This window comes from Chrysemys picta, chromosome 1 (genome assembly GCF_011386835.1).
Source record: "Chrysemys picta bellii isolate R12L10 chromosome 1, ASM1138683v2, whole genome shotgun sequence".
NCBI classification, from domain to species: Eukaryota; Metazoa; Chordata; order Testudines; family Emydidae; genus Chrysemys; species Chrysemys picta.
Genome location: NC_088791.1, coordinates 159,732,968 through 159,758,137, shown reverse-complemented (window position 1 = coordinate 159,758,137; position 25,170 = coordinate 159,732,968).

The window sequence follows — 25,170 nt, the reverse complement described above, 5'->3', positions numbered from 1 at the left end:
AGAAAAAAATAGCTTCATTGGATTGTGCAAGGAACCGTCTCTAATCCATGCATGCATTTACTAATATGCCATCCCTGTTATAAGTGTATGTATGAAAACTGGCCCCAGTAAAGAAAAAAATGCATGTACATTGGCAAAGAGAGGGGCTGGTATACTCCTTGCTCTCACATTTATCTTTACAATTTATATTGTGCATGTATCACAGTCTTGAAATATGCTTGGAAACAATTGCAGACACACATATATATATTTAGGCTGACAATAATGTCAAGAGATTTCGTCCCCCAATTCCCCTCAAAACCCACTTCCTCAGGAAATGCTACTCTAAACAGTTGTTCTTTGTAGTCACACCTGAAGGTCAACAATCTCAAGCTCTATCAGACCAAGAGGAGAATTAATAGACCTGCTATGAAAATGCCCCACCTTCCTCTCCCCCAGCACTTCTCCTATTCCCTTATTTATTTAAGAGCTGTTCATTTGATAGCATCAGCTGACTGCAATTTTGAGGTCAGAGCACATGGAGAGAGGTGATCTCTAAGGTAGTCAGAACCAAAACTGTTAAGGTTTTTATGAATAAAATGACCTTGAATTACATCTGAAAAAAATCCTCAACCAGAACAACCCCCGGAGCACCAGTTTAATATGCTCCATGCCTGAAATATTCATAAATAAGCAGTCAGCAGAAGATACAACTTCAAAGTAGTCTTCTTATGTAGCTCCAAGCTTGCAATAAATGAGCCTGAAGGTGACAAAGGCATGAGTGGGTATAGTGACATCTAAGCCTGAAATGAACAAAGCCAAATGAAGATGTAAAACGGGGCTCTTGCTTACTTAGGTTGCGTGGACACACAGGAATATTTAATTCCATGATATTAAGTGCATTTTGGCAATACTGGGTGTTGGATTTCTGCATAATCCTACAACCTACATATATTTGTAATGGTGAGCTTGGGAATCTGAATGATTTGTTTATTTCATCCCCCATAATTCAAAAGCAGGGAAATAATTATTTAATAGGGAAACTATTATTTTAGCTTTATTATTATTATAGCCACAAGTGAGCAGAGGAAACACAGAAAATGTAAAATATGAAAACTAATGGTGGTTTTGATATAATCATCGGTCAGATAAAACAGAATGAACAAAGCCAAACATGGCCATGGCCCATCTTGCAGTCTAGATATATGGGCATTTGTATGTGAACACATCTAGATTAGCTAGACCGTACTTTGGTTTTCCTAGAACTCCAGTCAGCACAGTTTCTGTCTCTACTTCTCTCACTAAGAAAGGAAGCAGAAGTAAGTTTATGGCCAAATCTGAGGTGAATGAGGCAAATCATTTCTGAGTCATGAGGAATTAGAATAGTTAACATAAATTTCTTATACTTTTTTCTTGCATTATACCTTTAAAATAGTTTGGCCTAGGAATTTCAGATTGGGTTTATAAAAAGATTGGGATGACTTTATTGTCATACAAACAGTACATCTTTAAAATCTCAGTGCAATGCATAATTTATCAGTCTACGATTTATAATAATATGAAAAACAGGGAAACAATCCTATCCCTTCACTCTCCACCTATGATATGAAGTATTCAACGCTTAATATGTTTCTATTAATAGAAGGAGTACTAGTTAGCTGTGAGTAAATCAGCAATTTACCATTTGCCTTGCTTCTTTTTTCCAAATCAGAGGCCACCAGGAAACCAATGAATTGCAAAGCAATAAGAGAAATGAAGAAACTTTAATGCAAAAATCATCAAGTCAACTACAATGCAGCTAATACTACTTAGAATAAAACGTAACTGCTATATAAATCCATCTTATAGTTTTTTATGCCTGACCATAAACATGCAGTTCTTCTAAAGAAAAGCAGAAATAAGTGACTCATTGTGGGGGCATAATTACAGTACACGGTAGCAATGCTTTCACTCTCCCTCCTTGAGAAAAAAATCCTTCTAAATGAGAAATAAGTATTCTTGTCATATCAGAGTATCTTCTATGGAACAAATGAGAATCCTTAGAGTGAGAACAATTAAATATGCAGAAGGAATAAGAAGAATGGAAGACAACACTGCAGTGCTGATCCTACAAACACTGTGTATCTAAAAAGAGGGATGTGAATAATTGAAGGTGTAATTATTAAGTTAGCAGCTGACTAGAAGCTCTAGGGGATGGGGAAGAGGGAAGGGGAAAAAAGAATCCCCAAGATATAATCCAATACATAAAGAACAATATCCATTTAAATATTAAAATTCATCATCCAAATTTCAGTGTCATGGAAAAAAAATGGAAATATCTCCTGAGAAAATCTGCATAGAAAAATACCCACATCACAACACTAATATTCATCAGACTATATCAAGGAGGAGAGAAAAAACACATTATATGTACACATATATATTCTAGATCAAAAAAAGACATTGATCTAAAGCCAAGTAAAGTTAAGCGGAGTCTTTCCACTGACTTTAATGGGGTTTGGACCAGGCCCAAACTGTATTAAGGTGAAAGTAAAGTTTCAAACACATATCGGTGGTCGGAGTGCATTTTTCCCCCCCAAGAATGCTAGAGTGAAGGGGAAAAAAACCCCTCAAACATTAGAAACCCAGGAAATCATAGGATCATAGGAATGTAGGCCTGGGAGGGACCTCAATAGGCCATCTACTTCAGTCCCCTGCACTGACGCAGAGCTAAGTATTATCTATACTGGTGTTTCTCAATGGTGTCGGTCCCTGAGATCTCCCTGACACAGTTTAGGAAGGCAGCAAGCTGGTCTCTGTTATCAAAAGGTTGAGAAACACTGATCTAGACCATCCCTGACAGGTGTTTGTCTAGTATCTTCTTACAAACCTCCAATGACAAAGATTCCACAGCCCCCCTCCATAATTTATACCAGTGCTTAACTACCCTTTCCGTTAGAAAGATTTTTCCCTAATGTCTAACCTAAATCTCTCTTGCTGCAAATTAAGCCCATTATTTCTTGTCCTGTCCTTGGTGGCTAAGGAGAACAATTTATCACCCTCCTCTTTATAACAACCTTTTACTACAGACTATGTTATATTCTCCCTCAGTCTTCTTTTCTCCAGCTTGAACAAACCCAATCTTTTTCAATCTTTCCTCATTGGCCATATTTTCTAGACCTTTAATCATTTTTGATGCTTTCATCTGGACTTTCTGCATCTTTCCCCAAAATGCAGTACACAAAACTGGACACAATACTTCAGCTGAGGCCAATGCTGAGGAGAATGGAAGAATTGCTACTCATGTCTCACTTACAACACTCCTGCTAGTACATCCCAGAATGATATTTGCTATTTTTGCAACAGTATTACATTGTTGACTCATATTTAGATTGTGATCCACTACAATCCCCTGCCCCACCCCCCGATCCTTTTATGCAGTATTCCTTCCTAGGCAGTTATTTCCCAGGTTGTATGCGTGCAATGATTATTCCTTCCTTATTATTGTAATTTGCATTTGTCCTTATTGAATGTCATGCTATTTACTTCAGACCATTTCTCCAGTTTGTCAAGATCATTTTGTCAAGATCACTCTAATCCTGTCCTCCAAAGCACTTGCAAACCCTCCCAGTTTGGTATCATCCACAAACTTAAGTGTACTCTCTATGGCATTATCCAAATCATTTATGAAGATATTAAATAGAACAGACCCCACATGACATGCCCTTCCAGCTCAGTTGTGAACCTTTGATAACTAGTCTCTGAGTATAATTTTCCAGCCATTTATGCACCCACCGTATAGTAAGATCATTCAAGTTATATTTCTCTAGTTTGTTTGTGATAAGGTCATGTGAAACAGTATCAAAAGCCTTGCTAAAGTCAAGATATATCACTTCTACTGCTTTCCTCCTGTCCAGATGACTTGTTATCTTGGCAAGGGATATGAGGTTGATTTGACTTCATTTGTTCTTGACAAATCCATGTTGACTGTTATTTATCTCCTTATTATCTTCTAGGTGTCTGCAAATTGATTGTTTGATCATTTGCTTCATTATCTTTCCATTTACCGAAATTAAGCTGACTGATCTGTAGTTCCCTGGATTGTCTTTATTCCCTTTTTATAGATAGATAATACATTTGCCCTTTTCCAGTCTTCTAGTATCTCTCCCATCCTCTATGAGTTCTCATAGATAATTGCTTATGGTTTAGAGATCTCTTCAGTCAGTTTCTTAAGTATTCTAGGATGTATTTCATCAGGCCCTGCCAACTTGGACACCTAACTTGTCTAAATAATACTTAACTTGTACTTTCCTTATGTTAGCCTCAGATCCTACCCCATTTACACTGATGTTCACCATATTAGTCATCCAATCACTTAACTTTTTTGGTGAAAACAAACAAAAAGGGTATTTAACACTTTGCTATTGCAGGGTTTTCTGTTATTGTCTTTCCCTCCTCATTGAGTAATGGGCCTATCCTGTCTTTGGTCTTCCTCTTGTTTGTTATGAATTTGTCAAATGTTTTCTTGTTACCTTTTATATTCTTAGCTAGTTTAATCTCATTTTGTGCCTTGGTAATTCTAATTTTGTCCCACATACTTATGTTGGGTTTTTTTTATAATTCGATCTAGTTTCCCCTTTTTGGATGACTCTTTTTTTGAGTTTCAGGTCATTGAAGATCTCCTGGTTAAGCCAGGGTGGTATCTTACCATACTTCCTATCTTTCCTATGCATTGGAATAGTTTGCTATTGCCATTAATAAAGTCACTATAAAAAACTGCCAACTCTCCAAAATTCTTTTTTTCTCTTAGACTTGCTTCCCATGGGATCTTACCTACCAATTCTCTGAGTTTGCTAAAGTCTGCCTTCTTGAAATCCATTGTTTTTATTCTGATGTTTTCCCTCCTAGCATTTCTTAGAATCATGAACTTTACCATTTCATAATCACTTTCACCCAAGCTGCCTTCCAACTTCAGATGCTCAACTAGTTCTTCCCTGTTTGTCAGAATTAAATCCAGATTAGCCTCTCCCCTAGTCGCTTTCTCTACCTTCTGAAAAGTTGTCCCCAATGCATTCCAAGAACTTGTTGGATAATGTATACACTGCTGTGTTATTTTCCCAACAGACGTTTGGGTAAATTGAAGTCCCCTACCCCTACCAAATCCTGTGCTTTGGATGATTTTGTTAGTTGTTTAAAAAAAAAAAAGCCTCACCAACCTCTTCTTCCTGGTTAGCTGATCTATCGTAAACAACTACCATGACTTCATCCTTGTAATTACCCCTTTTATCCTTAACCAGAGTCTTTCAACAGGTCTGCCTCCAACTTCTCTCTGCACCTCAGTGCAAGTGTATAGATTTTTGATATAGAAGGCACCACCTTCTCCCCTTTTCCCTGCCTGTTCTTCCTGAACAAGCTGTACCCTTCTGTACCAATATTCCAATCATGCGAATAACCCCAGAGTTAAGGCAGCACTTCTCCACAAAGCACCAAAACTACTTTGACTCTGCCTCCATTCAGCTATCAACCTGTCATCTTTGCACATAGAGTCTTGAAAATATACTACCTTATCCATCCATAACAAACAGGACAAGAGGGGTCCAGGTACAGCAGGGAACATTCAAGAACAACTTGGATTGGCAGGATAACAGTTGAGGGAAAGTACTTGCACATTCCTGCCTTCTCCATCTTGTCATTCATCAGAGGCGTGATCCACTATTGCAAGCCGCAGAGGAGCAACAGAGGTCCTCTTAAGGTGTGTAAGAAAAAATAGCATCCCATGAGGTGTAAGAAGGTTAATGGTCCCTCACATATCCTAGACAGTTTGATGGTGCCCTTCACACATCCACTAGCTATAAGAGGCTTGGCAACTCACTTTGTATGATTTTTGGTTGGAATAATTCTCTTTTTTTCCAAGCAACAAGCTGCCTTAGCAATTTGATGGCACTGTGACATCTATTCTAGAGATGTACATTGTTTTTTAAATGGAAGCTTAAGCTGCCAGAAGTTTGTTGACATGCATCATAATGCACATGGAGTTATACTAAGTCAGCAAGATCCAACAATCCCCAGCAATGTTCCAAATAAATATATCATGACTAATTTTTCAAAAGTGATTAGCGTTTTCGGGATGCCTAATCTGAGATGCCTAAAAGAGTCCTGTAAGCAAATGTTGAGGTCCCACTCTCTGTAAAGGTGTCTTGAGTTGGGCCCAACATCACTAGTCACTTCTGAATATGTAAGCCCTAATAATGTTTGCAATCAGACTTGACTCAATAAAATGTTGGTGCTGTGTACTGGATTTCAGCTAGAGCAGTCTAGTAAATTCAGTTCTATTCCTCTTTTCATCATTTGGTGGTATCTTACTGCTTAGCCCCGCTGATGGAAACAGGAAGGAAAAATAGACACACAGAGAGAAACCTTGAAAGGAATATGATGAAGTAGAAGATCAAATTAAAAAAGCAACTAAGCAAACGGCATTTTTGTCTATTTTTCTCAAAATATTTTATAAAAAGATTTCCATAGTATAATAGGCTCTCAAAAGGCTGCCATTTTACCCTTCCTTCCCTCCACAGCAATATTTACCTTTCAGCAGCAGACCAAAATGTTAGTAAATATAGGCCTTTGCCTTTTGGGCTAATTTAATTAAAAGTAATCCTGCTTTTTATTATCCCGCCTTAAAATACTGTTGTTCAAAATAGTCTGGGGAACCACTCCCTCGTTGCTTTAGAACAATGCATAATTCTGTTTAACTCACCACGCAGTGAGCAATGCAGGCTTATCATAGCTACTTGGCAGGCTGCCACACCACAACCTAACACTTCTCTTTTTTCTGAACTAAAAAGATGGAAACCCAGTGGACGGGGGAGAATATTTTATGTGCAGTTTCTGACACTTTTGAGAAAACCGAGCTTCATTGTTTGCTCGTCACACATTAAGCATCCTAAGCTCAAGAAACACACACACACACACGCACATAATTGGTCCATGCATTTGAATGTATGCATCTGTAATATACAGATACACAATGGGCACTGGGGATGCACTGAGAACGGAGGAGGTTAAATTTCAACCTGAAAATGTATTCAGCAAAAAAGCCTGTGCGTCCATGCATCCGAAGAAGTGAGGTTTTTACCCACGAAAGCTTATGCCCAAATAAATCTATTAGTCTTTAAGGTGCCATCGGGCTCCTCATTGTTTGTGCATTATTGGTGTATAAACCAGTTCAGAAAAAATAACTTTTATATTCAACTCAACATTTATAACTGAATGTTTTATATGAAATATACAGGTTCAAAGTGATGTGTAGAGTCTATAGCTATAACTTAAATGAGAATAAGTTCCAGCATGAATAGTTAAAGGTCAATCCTTATAAATAAGAGGGGATTTCTAGTACCTTGAAACTGTCATTATAGCACTAATAGACACTGTTTGTGTCTATTTGCACATCAAATGTGACGGAAAACTGTAGCATTTGCTCCAGCTAGGAGTAGAAATAAACCACCTTGACTTATGATCGTCATTTCATGAAAATGCAGTTCCCACACATCATAATATTTACTTCAGTTTACTGCTAAATAGGCTTGGTTGCATAAGCCCAACTCCTGGAGGAAAAGGTGTTCTTAGCTTTGGGGTAAGGGGGGAAGAACCAACAACTCTTCAACACTCTTTTCTGCTGACAATGTTCAGAAAAGGAGGCTGTGCACATGGTTCAAGGAGTTTGTGCTTTAATGGTAGCAATGTAGACTAAATTCAGTAGGAATTCAAACATATGGGACAAATCCTGAAAGGTACTGAGTACCCTCCACCCCTTTTCAAGTTTTGGGGAGCTCTGGGTGCTCGCAACCTCCCAGGTTTGAGCCTATTGTAACTGCAAGGACAATAGCAATAAAGATTCAAAGCTAAATCCAATCATCATCTAAAAGGCAAGGGCCTTCATACTAGGGACAAAGTTGTAATACATTAAAAGAGTTTTCTCTTTGATGAAATCGAACACAAACATTTTAAAGAATTTTGGCTCCTATTCTTCTTCCTACAGACTTTGACCTTGATATACATCCGCATACTTCAGTTTCACATTAGTTTAACAACATTTCAATGAGGTTACCATGTAACGCTGCAGTGACACAGAAATGAATCAGGCCCTTTGTTATTTTATCTCTTGCATATTCTTTGATCTCTGTTTGCAATCAAATCTATAGGAGAATCAGACTCAGTTTTCTCAACTTCTTTTAAGCTGAAAAACAAATATGAAGATCAAGAATTCTTGTCCTTCTACAAACAATGGGCACGTGGTCCTGTGATCTCAACTTATGCCATACTCAGGCAGAACGCCCATTAAATCCACTAGGAGTTTTGCCTAATGGAAGACAAAAGGATCTTGTTCAGAACTATATCATTCTGCAATAATGGTCCAAAGCACTGTACTTGCAGTGTTACCAAAGTGACTGATCTGTCACTGAAATACCTGTAGAATTGTTTCCCGATCTCAATATTTCTACAGACTTGGGTCTTAAACAATATCCAATCACAATAGTCCTTTGTATGTGTTGACTTGAAAACCAACAGTGCTACTGTAGGTGGCATTGTGATCGAAAGAAGGCAGGTATCTTAGGAATGGGACAAGACCATTCTGCCTAAGTTTTCTTTCTGTATCTGCCACTTAACTGCACTGTTTGTCATTCCCACACCACTCCTGTCTCCATCTATTGCTCCGGGGAAGTGGTTTTAGTGGTTAGAGCACAGAATTGGAAGGCAAGTTTCCTGTTTCTCACACACTGACTCATTACGTGACCTTCACTAAGCAACTTAACCACTGTGTGCCTCAGTTCACCCAGTTGTAAAAAGATTATAATAATAATAATACTTACCCACCTCACAAAGATGTTGTAAGCATTAATTAATGTTTGTAAAGTACTTTGTGATTTTTAGATGACAGGCATGCTATAAATACAAAGTGTTATTATGATGTTAGGGGCTGGGCTACAGACAGGGCATGACAATACAGAAAAAACTCACCCAGTGGGATACCTAGATCTGTAAGTGCGGGGAGGGGTAGCTTAAATGTCACTCAACTTCTACTGCTAAAGCTATAGAAACTTGAGGAACAGCCAAAATATGTGTGTGTTCGTTCAAAGAAAGCACTATGCATTATTATTACTCCTAGGCACTTTTCCTGTATTGAACAGACTTCACTAAGGTGACGGACTAATGACATGTTGTTTCATCACAATGAGTCACATGTCCTTCTCCATCAAAAATACTTCAGTTGCGATTCATTAAAAAAAAAGAAAAAGAAAAAAAGAAAACAGTCAGACCCAGAGCCTGGATCCAGCCCACAGGGGAGAAGTAAAGTACTGGATACAAGTCTGGTAGCACTTGTCTGCACATGAACGAGCTCCCCCTAAGAGATCACGTTAGAACATATGGCAAATCCCCACAAAAGTCTTCTTGAAATGTATGCATTAACTTTTGTTTCTTAAACCACAAGAAAGAGCTTTCTGTTAAGAAAATGTGAGTTAATAAATCTATTTTTCAAGACTTCCTGTGTTGCTTCCCCACTCCTTCCATCACACACAAGCTGCCAGGAAAATAGTGAAAGAACACCACAGAGAGACTTCAGGCTAAGAACCCAACCCTGCAAAGTGCTGCGAATCCACAACTCCCACTGAAGTCAATGGGCCTTGGGGATGGTTCAGTGCCTGGTTTGGACCTTAAGCATCTCCCAGCATCAGTTCCTAAAGCCTCGTTTACACTAGCTTTTTGGGGGAATTCTCCTTCTTACCTTTTACCACTGTTGCAGCTCTAGCAGTGCTAGCAACAGTGGGAGTGTATGGAAACAATAACCCTTCTCACCATCAAGGGTATGACTACAGTGGAGCTGGAAGGTGTAATTTCCAGATCAGGTAGACATACCTCCACTAGCTCTGATTGACCTAGAGCACTAAAAATAGCAGCGTAGCTGTGGTTGCATGGGCAGTGGGATTGGATGGCCACCTCAGGTTCAATCCCATCCAAGATCCTAGGTACATATTCAGGGTGGCTAACCCCTCTCCAAATATGTACTTAGAGTCTTGGATGGGATTGTACTTGGGGCAGCCAACCCATGCAACAACAACTACACTGATAGTTTTAGCACATGCTATCTCAATCAAAACTAGCATAGGTGTGTCTATCCAAGCTGGAAATTACAACTCCACCTACAGTGCGGATACCCCACGTCATGTAGATTTGCCCTGTCTGTGCTTGTATGCCCACCACTGTTACCACTGCACTGGTGGTAGAGAAAAAGTGGAAAATTTCCCCAGAACACTTCTGCAGATGCAGACAAGCTGCACAGAATATTTTTTAAAGTCAAAATATGTAAATCCTTTGCACTGAGTACCATCTAAGCATCCATTTTACCATCTAATAGCACAGCTCCCTGCCCTCTTGGTTCCAGGAAACACTGTATGCATCACATGGCACAATATGATGCCCAAATGTCACAACACTGTTTAAAATGTAAATATTCTGATGTCTCTCTGCCTAGAGTTATGCACTCTACCTCCTCTTTGGAGACAGCTAAAGCATCTGACTCCAGCTTTGAACTGACACCATTCCAGGAGGATATTGCTTCTTGAATTGACCTAACAATGTCAGCCAATGAGTGTTTCTAGTGCTGTTATGTCATTTCCAGAAAGGCAACTGCACAGTTAGCATTACTGCCAGAAGAGATATCTGAAAAATCTGCCAATGCTCACTTTGCACAGCCAGTTTTGCAGGTGAAGTATCACTCAGTCTATTGACAGGCGGTGTAAAATACATACCTCTAAATTCACACGTCTGTTTTATTTCCATGCATTAATCATTGCTGTCTAGGGCCTGATTCAGCACCTCTTACTTATGTTCAATAGTAACTTATTGTGTAAGTAGTCCCATTAGTTCAATGGGATTACCTAACAGTCAGGCAGGGAAGAATTTGGATGCGATAGCTAATTATATATCAAGGTCATTTTACATTCTATGGTCAAAAAATAACAGATTGCTATCCTAAGGAACTTGCAATCTAGAGGCACAATACCATACCAAACAAAGACATAATGGCACCAGTAGCATTGCAGCTAAATGTTTCGCAGACCGGGCATGTCTTTAGATGTTTTGTGAAGACGAAGTGAACTTGGCATCCATGAAGAGAAAGCTGTTCCAGCCACAAGGGGAAACAGAAAAGCTAGATTGGGTGAAGGAGACAAAAGAAGCAGTCAGAATTGAAATATGGAAAAAACAATGTGAATGGGAGGGGTGCAAGAAGAATTAGTGGGGAGATGATAGGTCAGGCTCTAGCAACAAACAGTTTTAAATAAATAGTCCACAGACATTTATTACCTTGAAAATATAAAATATACTTGAACAAAGCTTCAGGCACAAAATTAATCAGAATGTGTAACCCAGAGGACTTTAAATGATTTTTCATGGAAATATTTATGTGCTGCTGAACGTTTGCTTTTCCTATTTTCATCGGAAGGATCAGTGTCAAAGAGCATGGTAAAAAACCAGCAATGAACTCATGACCTTTTAAGTCATGTGGCGAAGCCGGAGTAATTTAAAGCAGAGCTACCTCAGATTGGCAGGGAACAATGGCCCTGTTTTTGCATTTGGTTGCACTTGTCCAGTAATGGATAAGATTCGCTGAATGATGTCAAGACCTTTTTAAATGTCAAGTGTTTGTCTTCAGGCACTTATGTCTGAAAGCTCCTAAAAGAATGATGGGGTCTGGAATGCAAAGATGGATTACAGGTTAGTTTGGGAAGAACTTTCCTTTGTGACTGACAGGGAAAAGGCTAGGAGAAAAAGAACCAGGCATGCCTGGGACAAGGTATAATTGTAGCAATCTATGAGAATTTGTTTGCTAATTAATTCAAGAGTCATGCAACTAATCTGACCTGATGTTTCCCTTGGTTTGGGAGCTACATATCTGACCTGCTAGATACCTATAGGCACGGGAGCTGCAGGGGTGCGGGGGCACAAGAATCTACCCACAGGGCATGTGACAAAGTGCAACGCAAGATTACCCCAGTTGGACAGTGATTGGATTTAGTATAGTTTCATCAGCTTCAGTAACACTTTATTGGCATGAAGGCAACACCTTCCATACAGACACATGCATGTGGGAGGCAAAGAAGCTAAAAGGAGAGGAATGAGGAAAAAATGTGTTTCCTGAATAGAGCTGAGCAGCAAAAAAGAGAGAAGCTAGAGCTGGGCAAACTATCTGTTACAAATAATAGTCCTTATTAGTTTAAGTCTGAATTCTGAAAGGAGCTGAACTCTCTGAACTCCCTTTGGTAGCATTGGTAAAAAAAAAAATCAGACTTTTTTGTGGAATGTTTTGGAGAAAAAAGGGTTTCCTTTTTTTTCTGTCGATTAAATTTGGAAAATTTTTGACCTGCTCTGTAGCTGGTTGAAAATTAGGAGGAATCTTCCACAATAGTGTTTAAGAAAAATGTACCCCATTTTAAAATAAAAAGTCTGAGGGAAAAAAATCATTAAATAAATCAAAAGTCAGAAAATGTAAAGCAGTTCTACCCACCCACTTTAGAGAGAGTTCAGAACACTTGGCATGTAACAGAACCAGGTCTTCTTAGCCCAGTGATAGTCAGACTGTCTCTCACAAGTGGCTCTTTAATCTGTCTTCTGTGGCTCTTTGCAGCATATGATATTAAAACACCGTAGGATTTAATTATTAACCAATCTAAGTTATTAACCAATCAGGATGCTTTTCCTATGTTATTAACCAATTAAGTTATCAACTTGCACTAAGTCATTAATTTATTTGCCGTGAGAATAAACTAAATATTTCCTGTCAGACTGTTTAACGAAACAATGAATTCACACTACTGTGGCTCTTTTGGGTAATGTTGATCGCTAATTTGGCTCCTGAGTATCACTGCCTTAGCCTCTTTTCCATTAGTAAACTTTCTTTAGGGGGGAGGGATAGCTCAGTGGTTTGAGCATTGGCCTGCTAAACCCAGGGTTGTGAGTTCAATCCTTGAGGGGGCCACTTAAGGATCTGGGGCAAAATCAACACTTGGTCCTGCTAGTGAAGGCAGGGGGCTGGACTCGATGACCTTTCAAGGTCCCTTCCAGTTCTAGGAGATGGGATATCTCCATTTAACCAGTCCTGACTTTCTTAAAATATATTAGCATTTGCTGAAGAGTTTTGAAAAATAAATTTTAGACTTTTTGTATGGTAGTTTTTCACAGAGTTTGACTAACACCAACATCACATGGTATTATTTCTACCCCTCTGACTGGATGACAAACATATTAAACAGGGGAATTACAGATAGTGAATAGTGCATTTCCAGTTCTGATTTTTCACATGCACGATTACTCATGCTCATGCTTTGGGAATTTGCTAGAACCTAATGGGTATTCCATGAACTCACAAATAAACAATATGTCATTATGAATTACGGAAAGAGGGACTTAGCAGTTTTTATTTGTGATGCATTCAACCTGCCTGTGATGGGGGATACCACGTCTACACTGGGCCCGAAGGGAAAGGCAATATCGGGCTCACCGACCATGTTCCACCAGGAGGAGCGGGATAAAGGGAGCTCAGAAGGCCAGGAAAGGGGTGGTGGAAAGGTTGCAGGAAAGAAGAATCCTTCTCCAGGAAACCAGACAGAAGAGGGAGCCTAAGAGGGGATCACATACTGGGTAAGGCCCTCAGTAGCACAGTCTCCAACCACCTCCCAATTCAAGAATCAGCCAGTCTTGTAGGGCCCTGCTCATCTGTGAAATTATTGACTGTTTTGACTATAGGAGCCATGCTCCAAATTGAAGGAGCATGTAGGTAGGAAGTGGACCAGGGTGGTAGATTTGGGCTGTCTACTGGGAGGAACCTTCTAGTGTTACTTCCACAGAATCGTGGGCTGGGACCTGGTGGAGAGGGAGGGCCGGGGTCTGCCTTCCATGCTCCACCTAAGGGCAAAGGCCCCAGATGCAGAGGGGAGGTCCAAACACCCCAGCCCAGGGGCAGGGACCAGGCACTTCTATTGCCCCCCGACAGTGAGACAAAAGGTTAGAGGTCAGCCACCCAGCCCTGCAAACACCCAATGCTGAAGTCAGTGGTAGTTTTGCTACAGAGTGTAATGGAATCAGGATCAGACTGCTTACAGAATGGCATAGGGATGTTACAGAGGCCAGGATCATAGCTCTTAGCAATTTATAACTCCCTTGTCTTCTGCCAGTTTATTTGTTTATGTGCTATTTGCTACATCTGATCATTTACACCAGAAAACTGAGCAGGGCCAGCTTACCCTCATTTTAAGACTTTGTGGGCTGGGATATACTTCAAAAACTATGGAGTGCATACAAAGAGGTCATATTTCTTACACAGTACCTCCAAAATAGACATAGGTGGGTGAGGCAATATATTTTATTGGACCAATTTCCGCCAGCGAAAGAGATACACATTTGAACTTACACAGAGCTCTTCTTCATGTCTCTTTCACCAACAGAAGTTGGTCCAATATAAGATATCAACTCATTCGCCTGCTAATATCCGATGACCAACACAGCTACAACAACACTGCAAACATCAATTTAGTTTGACAATCACTTTGTTTTAATTCATAATCTGTTTTCAGTTATATCTAGAGATAGGCAAATAATTCATAAGAAATCAATTAGATTTGATTCATTTTGCCTCTTCCTATTTGCAAAACGGCCACAAAGAGACTGTGATTTTTTTTCAGATTTATTCATTAAATAATTTCAGAGACACTCTCTTGATCTGAGGGTTGTATTCTAACAGTTCATGGCAAGTAGGGCTGATGAGAGAGGCTTGAAGGGGGAACAATTGTACCAGGGCTCTAAGCTCAGGGGCCTCCTCTAAATGTCTGTAACTGGGATGAAATGGAGATGATAGTGGAGTGGGCAGGGTCCCAGCAAACATGAGATACCAGGGCCCCAGAATTCTCTCTACAGGCCTGACTGCGAGTTGCTGATATTTTAAATTTCAGATACTATGGACACAAATCACATGGTTCATTTCAATTCCTGGTTGGAAGAGTAAAACTGCTAGAATCATAATTCAGTGCAAATGCTCATTATTAAGAATTCAAAGATCACATTCTGGCACTATTCTGCCGTATTTATTGGATATTCAGTTATATGTGGAACATTCCTGTAACACTGCTAGTATATGCATAGTGAACACAAAATGGGCATAATGAAAGTTAATATGTTTAAAAATTATAATGAATACTAGCAAATTATTATTTTGCTGTAATTACCCAGCTCTAGTTACATTTTTGTAGCAACCAGCACAGGCCAATGGGCCTCAGAATGGTTTTATTGTACGTCACGAGCAGCTGGTCACATTTCTCTAGTCTAATTTTTCTGCTTATCAGTGTTTACTGAGATTATATTGCAGCTGTCTCAACAATCCACCTAGAATAGGTCACTGATCTAATAGCATAGTTATAAATATGGCATTTGTAAAGCTGGCAGCCTTCTTCTGCAGTGCATGTCCACTGACAGTCTTCAGGTCTGCTAAAGTCATGCTGCAGATATTCTCCTCTTCACTGGAACATTCCTGGTGGCCCAAGTCCCTCCAAGCTGCCTGCTTGCACTGTTTCCAGGTGCTGCTTTATTTGCCTGTTAATCACACTCTTCTATGGTTTAGGTCTCACTAGACTGATCACTTTCACTATGTTTCACATACAGTGTACTGGACAATAACATAAAATGACTCCAGGTTTCTGAAACTGACCTGGCTTTTTACTAAGTGAAGTATGTACAGAAGGACTGCAACTGTAGCTGGCACTCTGGCCAGGAGTACATACAGTTTGACTTTCTGGTACTTCCTCCAAATAGTTCCCTTCTGCAACATGTGATCCTCCCTCCAAGTTCCAAGAAATTGGCTACACTGTCAGTTATTGCACTGTGACTTGAAATAATTGATTTAGACAGAGAATGCACTTTGCAACCTTTAACTGTATATAGCACACCAGTGAGTGCCCTTTGGATCGTCTAGAAGTTCTGTTTGGATAAGTATTTAATGAGGCTTATTCAATCTATCCAAAATTAAGATGGAAGTCTTGTGAACATAGGTTCTTTCACGAATTTTCGGGTGCAGGACATACCACAGCAACATTTATCATTGTATCTAAGCAATTAATTTTCCAGGGCAATCCCTAGGCATGGGCTAAATGCATGGCTACACTTGAGCATACCCTTTGAGGGCTCTAAATCTTTTAGCAACTGCTCCTAGCATTTAGCTATGACCTCCAGTGTCTACGAGGCATGTAGCAATGCTCCAGAAAGGATCATATATTTTAAGTTTAATGTAGCCACTGTACACACACCCAAACACATGATTTCAAAGCATATTTTATGTACGTTTAGATGAAGTACGATGCGGAGCTGTCAAGTAGTACCATAAGCCTGAAGGCTAGGTGAAACAACTATACCCAAAATGAGAAACTGTCATTTTGACCCAGTTCTAGAAACAAAGCAACATGATTGGCTACAGCTTTTACAGTTAATTTCAACATCTTAATGTGTTATTTATTGGGCAAAGCTACCAAATGACACCCTGTTAAAAGATTTTTATTAGATTTGCATGAGTAAGTGGTTTTTCTTCAGACATAATGAAGCTGTTTAACACGTGGCAACATTTGCAATATAGTATCATATGCATTTCCACATCGCATATTCTTAATTGTCAAAGTATCTCACAAGTGAGTATAACAGTTTTCTATTTTTGCAGTTGAAATTTGCGGACCAGATCAATCTCAGACTGACGGGCGTGCACCAGTAGTAGTAGATTGCATGCATAGTTCATACTGCATATTGGGTAGATATAAATGTACATGAATTCCTAATGTAATACTTTTCCATTTGTAAGCTTTTGTACATACAATGTAGCACCTAGTCTGCCTGATAGAAGGCTTTAATTTGTAATTGCCTATGCATGCAGTACTAGCCTTTGAAATAGTCTAGAAACTAGCTTTTAAAATTCAGTATTAGAGGTAACACACAGCTTCACGTTGGGCTTCCGTCAAAATGCCCACTAAACAAAAATGGCAATTTTGATACTAACATATAGATGAAATTTAGCACAAGTGTGTATTCCTGTTCAAAATGAAAAAATGATGGTGGAGGTAATGCTAACAATATACTTGGGGAATTTTACATGTCATAGAGAAGTTACAATATATGAAGACAGAGGATAAAAGCCCCTTAAAGATTACATAAAAGAGAAAAGCAACAGAGGGTCCTGTGGCACCTTTGAGACTAACAGAAGTATTGGGAGCATAAGCTTTCGTGGGTCAGAACCTCACTTCTTCAGATGCAAGTAATGGAAATCTCCAGGGGCAGGTATATATCAGTGTGGAGATAACGAGGTTAGTTCAATCAGGGAGGGTGAGGTGCTCTGCTAGCAGTTGAGGTGTGAACACCAAGGGAGGAGAAACTGCTTCTGTAGTTGGATAGCCATTCACAGACTTTGTTTAATCCTGATCTGATGGTGTCAAATTTGCAGATGAACTGAAGCTCAGCAGTTTCTCTTTGGAAAAGAGAAAGACTCTCCACAAACTTTGAAAAAATGTGTTATTTGGCAGATGTTGGTGAAGAACAAATGGAGAGATTTGTAAGAGGTGCACTTGATTCTGATGGGACACTACAGCTTCTTCAGCCCAGTCAAGAAATCTGGCATCAAAACATTTGGTGACATGGCCAAGAAGACCAAATATAAGTATGGCATGGGAGGGACAGTCTCAGCAGCTATCAGTCCAGCAATTATTTCCCCCAGAGTCCTGTTTATAGCAAGATGCAGAAATAATGTTTCAGTGGCAACTGTTCTTAGTCACCCAATAGGACCTATGCCTATGTCCCTTGCAGATGGAACAATGAGAAAAACAGACAAAGCTGAATTAGGGCATCAGCTGGAAGCTCAAGCAGAAAGAATCCATGTGTTAAGAGCATGCAACAAAGAAACAACAGTGTACATCAGAGATGCCATGGCTGTCATATAAATGATGGCTGGAGACAAATTCCACATATTTGATGAATTGGCTGCTAAGTACTTCAGGCAGGTCCTAAAAGGATTTGACAAAGCTAATTCTATAATCAAAGTCTCTGACAACAGTAACTCTGTGAAAACTACAGAAAGACCACAAAGGATAGGCTCTAAAGTTGAATACAAGGAATACCAGGTGATTGGTGGACACCCTGTGCCTCCACAAAAAAAAGTTTCTAAATGTGGCATCAGGAAAGCAGTGATTGTAAAATTCCTCTCTGAATATATGGTTCAAAACGCATTTGAGAGTGTTGGCGCACACTCCCCACCCCCCACACACACCTCTTTCTTGCTGGAGGCTTTTGCAGTGTTGCAGTAGCAAAGTCATCACCAGCAGAGGTGCTGAAGAAGCCCAAGACTTGTACAGTACTCAAGAGAAAGTGGACACAAGGATGCCTCTGCATCCTGTACACACTAATATGGCTTTTGAGTCTCTTGGAGTCAGAGGACCCATAGTAATCAGGTCACCTGATACAGATGTTTTGGTGCTTGCTGTTCATGACTTCCAAAAATAGAACACATAAATAATGTGGATTTAAACTGGCAACATTATCAGCACAAAAGACAAATATCGCTTCATACCTGTGCATGCTATGGATGCATGCTATGGATTAGAGGATTGGGCCAAAAGAAATCTGATGAGGTTCAACAAGGACAAGTGCAGAGTCCTGCACTTAGGATGGAAGGATCCCATTCACTGTTACAGACTAGGGACCGAGTGGCTAGGCAGCAGTTCTGCAGAAAAGGACCTAGGGGTTACAGTGGACAAGAAGCTGGATATGAGTCAACAGTGTGCTCTTGTTGCTAAGAAGGCTAACGGCATTTTGGGCTGTATAAGTAGGGGCATTGCCAGCAGATTAAGGGATGTGATCATTTCCCCTCTATTCGACCTTGGTGAGGCCTCATCTGGAGTACTGTGACCAATATTGGGCCCCACACTACAGGAAGGATGTGGAAAAATTGGAAAGAGTCCAGCGGAGGGCAACAAAAATGATTAGGGGGCTGGAGCACATGACTTATGAGGAGAGGCTGAGGGAACTGGGATTATTTAGTCTGCAGAAGAGAAGAATGAGGGGGGCTTTGATAGCTGCTTTCAATTACCTGAAAGGGGGCTCCAAAGAGGATGGATCTAGACTGTTCTAGACCGAACAAGGAGTAATGGTCTCAAGTTGCTGTGGGGGAAGGTTTAGGTTGGATATTAGGAAAAACTTTTTCACTAGGAGGGTGGTGAAGCACTGGAATGGGTTACCTAGGTAGGTGGTGGAATCTCCTTCCTTAGAGGTTTTTAAGGTCAGGCTTGCCAAAGCCCTGCCTGGGATGATTTAGTTGGGGATTGGTCCTGCTTTGAGCAGGAGGTTGGACTAGATGACCTCCTGAGGTCCCTTCCAACCCTGATATTCTACTATTCTATGCTATTTGTGGCACACACTCCTGCCTTCTGCAATATACTTCCTGCTGTACACGTACTAACAAGATGTGACTCTATGTTTAATGTAAAAACAAAGGGAGCTTACAGCTTCAGAGATCTTGCCAAGTTGGGAGACAGTGAGAGACAAGCCACAATTTCTGCAGCAAGGAAGTTGGTAGCAGCGTGGTATTATCAGAGTGAGAAAGAAAAGGAGACCCACAGAGACCTTAATTGCATGTGCCTCAATATAGCCATCAAAAAGGAAAAGTCACTGGCCAAACTCCCACCATATGAGGACAGATTTTGAAGAACATGTCAAAAAAGCATCTTGGCAAACAAAAAATTGGATGTCTTCGCACGTAGGCAAACCAGATACTGGATCACCATTGCAACATGGCTAGAAAAATGTGGATGATGAACTACTTCCGGTATTCTTCAAGGGCCCAATGGCATCTAAGCTTCTGACCTTATTTGTGCCTGTACCAGTAGAGGTCACTGCACAATCAACTCTATCTGTAGTCAGAACAATCTTCTCTGAACAGAGCTGTGAACATGTCAAGGCAAAGATGACTGTGTGAATCCCTGCACTCTTGACAGAGATCATAATAGGGTGATCAGAGAGCAAGTGTGAAAAATCGGGACAGAGGATGGGGTAATAGGATCCTATATAAGAAAAAGACCCAAAAATCGGGACTGTCCCTATAAAATCGGGACATCTGGTCACCCTAGATCATAATGATGAACAAGATGATAACGACATTGACTAGAAATGTAAGCAATGCTACTACAATTCAGTGATACCCGACCAAGCTTATTATTAGATTTTTTTTTTTTACCCTTTAGATTTTTGTTGTGATGCTTTGAGGTCACAAAGAAATACAATTTATGTCTTGAAATAATACATAGAGTCATTAAACTAATAGAAACAAACACAAATATTGGGTCATTTTAACATGTTGATGGTGTCATTGTTTATTCCCCTTTCTATGGTAATGGCACCATTTGACTCATCATATCTCATCTTAAAGTAGACATAATAAGCTTCCGTGTGTATGTGTGTTTGTGTGTATAGAGCAGGGATCGGCAACCTTTGTCACACGGCCTGCCAGGGTAAGTCCCCTGGCAGGCTGGGCCGGTTTGTTTACCTGCCGCGTCTGTAGGTTCAGCCAATCGCAGCTCCCACTGGCTGCGGTTCGCCACTCCAGGCCAATGGGGGCTGCGGGAAGCAGCGGCCAGTATATCCCTCGGCCCACGCCACTTCCTGCAGCCCCCATTGGACTGGAGCAGTGAACCGCAGCCAGTGGGAGCTGTGATCGGCCGAACCTGCAGATGCGGCAGGTAAACAAACTGGCCTGGCCAGCAAGGGGCTTACCCTGGTGGGCCGCATGCCAAAGATTGCCGATCCCTGGTATAGAGGGTATATTAAGTCAACCAAATCGGTGGTGTCTGCCATTCTCCATTTCTGTGCCCACCCACCGAGATTGAAAGGTGAATCTGGGGCTGCACCCTCATTGTCCCCTCACTGATCCAACCTATACTTTCAGCTGCCAAAAGTCTTCCCAGAGTCCCTGTAACAGGAAACCTGTTGCTCAAGCTTAAAAAATTATTCTTCACCCCTGCATGATGATTTTCTCCCATCAAATTGCAAACTTTTTGTGCACCTCAGCATGCTAAGTGGGTTATTAAAGTCTGTCCGCACCATTCACAACTTACTTCCAGAGACAGCCCCACAAATCCCTAGAATTGGTCTTCCTAGATGGAACATGGACTTTCAGAGGCATGAGAATTTAAAAATAAGTTAATCAAACATACTCTGACTAGATACAGGCCCAAACTAGAATTCTGGATTCAAAATGCCTCTTGAACTTAGAAGTTCAGCTCCAGAGCTTAACTTTGTATTTATCACCTCTTCCATAACAAACTGAAGTAAAACTTCAGCTCCAAACATACCTCTAAGCTCTGAAATTTAAGCTGAACTCTAATTCAAACCTCAAGAAAAATTGCACATTCACCGCAAAATCCTAGCTTTATACACTTGAGTTCCAAAATACTATCATCCTTCCAAGGATATATGCAGTCTTCATTTATGTTTGAGGTGTGTGACTCTGATATTAGTGCAGGTTGTTCTGTTACTGTGAAATGAAATCTGTGCCTTACGTGACCAGAAGGAATTTCAATAGTAATAACAAATGTGTTTTCTCTTCTTTTTTTCACCTTCAAGTTAAGGACACAGTGTTTCATTTCCCTTTAATGCAATTGAACGTTCTAGACTACTGGACTTGTTTGGACAAAATAAGAAACGTTCTGGACTTTCAACCAAAACTTGAATAAGCCCAGAAAGTTCATAGAAGTTTAGTTATATTGCCCTTCACTGAAAGGGGGAAATAGGTCAATTAAGTGCTGGCAAAAGATCCTGGCTTGACAACCACAAAGACTGGAGTCCTCTATCCAAAGAACAAGCACAACACACAGGCAACTACTCTGCAAGTTTCCCCACGCTGTCCCAAAAAAGGACCTCATTCCTAATCTGAGTCATGCTGTGGTTAGAGAGAGGCACCATTGAGGCTAGAGCTGGGTGAATAATGCAAAAAAGCCAAACAAGCAAAAATCATTCCCACAAATATTTATTCAATTTTTTTAAGTGAATTTGCTTATGACATGGGCCTATCTCTTTGATAAAATTCTGGCCACAATAGTAAAACTGCCCTAGACTTCAAAGGCACCCTTTTGTGTTTGCTTTCTGCAAATATTTGAGCAATTCACTTTTACTGGCAAAAGATGTTCACGGGAGGCAATTTTACAACTGCAGATATGAATATTTGCAGAATCTACATTTTAAATTCTCACAGACAAATATTTGAGCCATAAGTTCTTTATCCACCAGGGAAAGAGAAATGATACTATGTGACATGTGAACAATCACTATTAAGCAATGCAGCAGTGTTGCAATATTTGTCAACAAGTCATAGAATTAAAAAACCAAAACAAACGAAAAGATTTTTTTGGAATAAATTTGAACAATGGATACATTTTAAGAAACTGCAATGTCCTTCCATAAGCAAAAGAGGTGGCTAAATTAACTGAATAAATTATTCATTTAAATTATTTGCTTAACTCTAGGACTGACTCTATATACATTAAATTCCTGGTGTCTTTACTGAGATTGCTAACAAGGGTACCAATTAGTGCCAGTGGTGTTGGTGATTTTATTTTAGGGGAAAAAACAATCCACTCAGCTCTGTACTTCCTGGTTTGAGCTGGTACTACAAGTTAAAATATTGAAAGGCTTTGGATTCCTCCATGCCACTCAAAACCAGAAAATACTAGAAATCTGAAAAGAAAGCCTGTTTGCATGAGATGTACAGCCTGATTTTTCAATCAAAGGAGTTTGAATACATTTAGATGAGCATCCAGACTTTGGGATACTTAAGTCAGCCTCCAAATGCTTTGATGTTTGCTGGTCCCTAGTTACAGAGCAATGAAATAGAAATCTGTGCCCAACAACAGAGAGATCTCTATCTTAACCATTTTCATTTCCAGGATATATATGTAAAAAGCTTTATGAACTTGTCTATGGCAAAGGTTTATGTAATGTCTTGTGAAAGATACCTTCTCTATACCTGATGAGGACTTTGGACCAATCAAAGTAAAGACAGCCACAGAAAAATTGGTGCTTGCATAGACACGCCTACTCTGCCTAGGTGTGCAGCAGGTGAAGCTGCTTTGCCAAAATGATCAATTGTGGCTGGTTTTGGGTTACAAATCAGTCTAGTATTTGAATGCAGGGGTAAATGGAATGTTGTTATGCTTATTGCATGAGTCAAGGACAGCAGAACTGTATTTAGCCTGTCCTGATTGAAGAGGTGGTGACCTTAAACTGGACCTCATGTGCTAAGCAGGGGGGTAGGGATGCCACATCCCAGTGAGGGGGAGAGTGGGCGCGGACAAATTTTCTACCTAGTGGTGTGGACTCCTAGACACCATTCGAGCTGCCCCTCTCCAGTGTTTAAAGCTGATTAATCTCAACAGAGAGTCATTGTTTTGAGTTGGTGAGTCATGGAATTGACATCACTGCTGAGCAGATCTAGGGGCTAAGCCACAGACCTGATGTGGGGACAGTGTTCCAGCGAAAGAACACAGAAAGTGAGGTTCCTCACTGCCAGCTGAAATCACTAAGCGCTCGGGTAAGTCGTGAAACCTCAGAATGTGACTTGCTGAGGGCAATGACAGAGAGAGAGATCGGGGCAGAGAAACAGTGGCAATGACACAGCAGCAACTGTGAGCCCATAGCAAAGGCAGCAACAGCAGAGGCATTGTTCAACATTCCCCACCCGGGGAGGGGGCGTGAACCCCCATGAACACACCTCTGAACTCTGGGTCTTTGCTAACCAAGGTCCACAAACTGTGAGTGGGGTGCAGCAGAGGGATGGGGGAGTGGTGTGTTAAGAGACTTTCGTTTGTCGGACATTCACAATGCACAGTGAGAAACTGAACCAAAGGACACTGCCGATCGCTCTGTGGGCCCAGAGTGGGCATTTGCTTAGGGTCACATGCTTTTGAATTGTGGTTGTGGTGTTTTCCCAAATTAATGCTGGGTCCCCTTTTCCTAAAAGCTTTATTTTGTTCAGGGCTGGCTCTGGCTTTTTTGCTGCCCCAAGTCCTGCTGCCGGAGTGGCAAAGCAGGAAAAAACAACAAAAAACAAAAAAAACCTGCGGCGCGGCCGGAGCGGCAAAGCAGGGAAAAAAAAAAAAACCCTGCAGGGCGGCCGGAGCCAGGGTGCAGGGGGACTCCCTGTGCTGCAGACATGCCCCGGCTAGCGGGAGGGAGGGGGAGGCAGCAGGGGGAGAGAGAGAAGGGAGGCAGCCAGGGCTTCAGTGGGGAGCTCACCACGCGGCCCCGACTGCCGCGCCGCCTGCCAGGAGGGCTCCACGCCGCTCCAGTCGGCGGGGAAGGAAGGACGCGGGCTGCCCTGCTGGGCTTGCTACAGACCTGGCACCAGCTGGGGCAGACGGAGCGCGCAGCCCGCTCCCAGCAAGGCACTCCCCTCCTCTGCGCCACTGCCCCCTACAGGGTGGCCAGATCCGCCAAAAAAAAAAAAAAAAAAAAAAGCGGCCGTGCTACCCTAGGATTGGGCAGAATGCCGCTCCATAGAATCTGCTGCCCCAAGCACGAGCTTGCTCGGATGGTGCCTGGAGCCGGCCCTGATTTTATTGCACACAGACTCAGTGCTTGCGAGAGGGGAACTATTGCCTCCCAGAGGCGCCCGGGGTGGTAGTTAATATTCCTAGATTACTGGGTGGGGGCTTGAGCTGGTTCTACTTTGTGTTGTTCATAGAAAAACCCCTAGACATTAAACCCAACCCTTGTTGCTGCCGACTCCACCTGGCAGAAGGGTTACACACAGGTATCGACCTACACAGTAGTCAAGTTATTCACAGCAATGCAGTATGCTACATGTAGGCAAACAACCATCAAACTCATATGCAGTGGGAAAAGTCCTAAGAGCCTCTTGATGATCAGTTGCCCTCCTCCAAAAATCAAACCTTGTCAAAACCAACCAAAAAAGCCGTTCAACTAATTACACAATCAAACCCCCCCACACTCTAGATTTTACTCAGTTTTTAAACTTTCCTGTATTTTTGTCCCTTCTGCCTTGTTCAGTGTTACCTGTCTTTCCCACTCAAAGACAACTGTGTAAAACCTGTAAGTGCCAGAAAATCAGAGGGAGGTTCAAAGAAA